The sequence below is a fragment of the Myotis brandtii genome, unplaced genomic scaffold (assembly GCF_000412655.1).
Source record: "Myotis brandtii unplaced genomic scaffold, ASM41265v1 scaffold50, whole genome shotgun sequence".
Lineage (NCBI taxonomy): Eukaryota > Metazoa > Chordata > Mammalia > Chiroptera > Vespertilionidae > Myotis > Myotis brandtii.
Genome location: NW_005369061.1, coordinates 994,318 through 997,082, shown reverse-complemented (window position 1 = coordinate 997,082; position 2,765 = coordinate 994,318). Strand labels below are relative to the sequence as shown.

The 2,765-nt window shown below is 39.1% G+C and overlaps 1 pseudogene; it reads left to right on the top strand.

Annotated features, from left to right (window-relative positions):
* Positions 1-1,980: 1,980 nt before the first annotated feature.
* On the top strand, positions 1,981-2,442 carry LOC102259048 (annotated as a pseudogene).
* Positions 2,443-2,765: the final 323 nt, after the last annotated feature.

Here is a 2,765-nt window from a genome sequence, read left to right as displayed (position 1 = left end):
TAAAAAATCAATAAAATATATATTTAAAAAAATCTGCCCTGCAGCCCCCCCCCCCCCATAAGCCAGCTGCTTATATAGGATAAAACAAAGATCGCCAGTGCAATCTCTTATGGAAAAGCCTGTCTAGACTGTCTAGACTGTTCCTCATCCAAGTCAAAACAGAGACCAATGCAGCAATAAATGCACAGGTGGGAGCAGACAGGTCTCACTCAGGTCTGTCACTTAGCTGTTTAACTTGATCACTGGGCCTTGTTTCAGTATCTTTGAAATGAAAATTATGGATTTTCTTTTTGAACCTCTTGTAAATACTTGCCCTTTTTATGATGCTACATGAGGATGTATGTATAATGTAATAATCAACAAAATGTGGCATTTTTACTATCAAAAATGCCCATGAGGAGGAAAAGGAGTAGGAACTCCTCGCTAGTTTAGAAAAGTGAAAAGAGAACTATATCACTCATTTGCAGTTGGCATTTCATTCCAGAAGGTTAATTATGATCATGAGTAGGTCATCTATTTTTGTAAAAGTAATCTGTTATTTGCAAGGAAATGGTTTATCTGAAGCTTTCTGGGGGAGAATCCTGTGGCTTAGCCTGAGAGTTTTGTTGTGAAGTTTCTAGGTCTTCATGGCTTTCAGTAAAATATACTCCTGCTTTGAATCAAGTGGTACTTAGATTAGGGTCAGAATCAAACTGCCAAGAATATCTAGAGTTTCATCCCATTCCCACCCTGCACTGGCCCTAACTCCCAGGTGCAAGGCACAAAGCTGAACACTTGCATGCAATAGTTTAGTTAAGCCCCTCTATAACAACCTTATGAGATACAGTCAATAGTCATTGTTTATGGTAGTTATATTCCTAACATGGTACTGAATGCTGAAATAATGAATCACAAGCAATTGCTCCTATGGGAGATACAGGATTAGGTTCCTGTGAACTTCTAGTCATGATATTTCAATAAACTAACCAATACTTAACTTTGATTTATGTGTTTTTGTTTAAAGACAACATATGTAATATACATTGTTGGTTCCTAAACATTGAACTCATCATGGTCAGCAGCACTACTGGTATAACTCATGCCTGCTTGAAGCTTATCTCGCACGTTTATTTTCTCCCTCTTTTCTCCATGGCAGCCTTCTTGCACTCATGAACAGCACACAGCACTTCGGCAATATGCTTGGTAGCTATTTTAAATAGTACAATCACCAACAGAAAGCACAAAATTGAAAAATAAAAATAAAGGTGCTACTAAATAGACCACCATCGTGTTGACAGTATGAGAGCTGAAACAAAAAGGCAAAGTGTTGCTTTGTTCAACCTCAACTGGGAAAGTACAAACTGGGCAACTCAAGTGTTTCACTGTGCTGCACGTGTCTGTGCACATGCACAAAAGCACCATGAGTATCAACTTGGGGATTACAAAGAAATTTTAGCAAGTAGGCAAGTTCATAAAAACAGAATCTGTAAGTAATGGAGATCAACTATAGGTTTATGATTTCCATTATGTAGATGAAGAAACTGAACATCAAAGAGGTAAATCACTTCCCAAGGTCATTCTAATAAGAAGTGGTAGACATGGGATTCAAACCCAGTTCTGCTCAACTCCAAAGTCAAATACACTTAATCACTATTATCTCCGGATGTTCATTACTAGGGAACTAGTTAAATAAATAATAATAAAATCCTACAGAAAGTTCCATAAGGGGATACTTTAGTATTACCTTCCAATTATTTAACAAGAGCTACCAAATGAGGTCTTGGGTGCTATTTAAGGACATTTCTATTAATTTTCTCCCTTGATGTTCTCACAATTACTCAATGAGGAAGGTGCTGTCCAAATCTTCATTTGATTGATTAGAAAATTGAGGCCCAGAGAAGTTATGCAAGTTGTTTAAGACCACATGGCAAACGCCTGCGCTGCCTCCAGCTTCCCGGGCTCCAGCAGAAGGAGAAGGAGGGTAAGTAAAGAGGTCACTATACCATGGCTCGTACAAAGCAGACTGCCTGCAAATCTACCGGTGGTCGTAAAGCACCGAGGAAGAAACTGGCTACCAAAGCCGCTCGGAAGAGTGCGCCCTCTACTGGAGGGGTGAAGAAACCTCATCGGGCCCTTCGGTGGCACTTCGTGAAATTAGACGTTATCAGAAGTCCACTGAACTTCTGATTCGGAAACTTCCCTTCCTGCATCTGGTGCGAGAAATTGCTCAGGACGTCAAAACAGCTCTGCGCTTCCAAAGTGCAGCTATTGGTGCTTTGCAGGACGCAAGTGAGGCCTATCTGGTTGGCCTTTTTGAAGATACCAACCTGTGTGCTATCCATGCCAAACGTGTAACAATTATGCCAAAAGACATCCAGCTAGCACGCCGCATACGTGGAGAACGTGCTTAAGAATCCACTATGGTGGAAAACATTTCATCCTTTAAAAAAAAAAAATCTCTTTTTCCTGTTATTGGTAGTTCTGAAAGTTAGGTGTTTTTTCATGGGGTCAAAAGGTACCTAAATATATGATTGCAAGTTGAAAGTAGAGGGTAGAAATCGGGTATTGGCAGTTTTTCCATTTTCATTTGTGTGTGAATTTTTTAAATACAAATGCAGGGACATAAAGCATTAATGCCAGCCAAATGTTTCGGTGAACAAGTTTCAGCAGCTCAACTTTATAATATTATAAATAAACCTGTTAAATTTTTCTGGGCAATGCCAGCATTTAGATTTTTTTTAAAACAAGTAAATTTCTTATTGATGGCAACTAAATGGTGTTTGTAG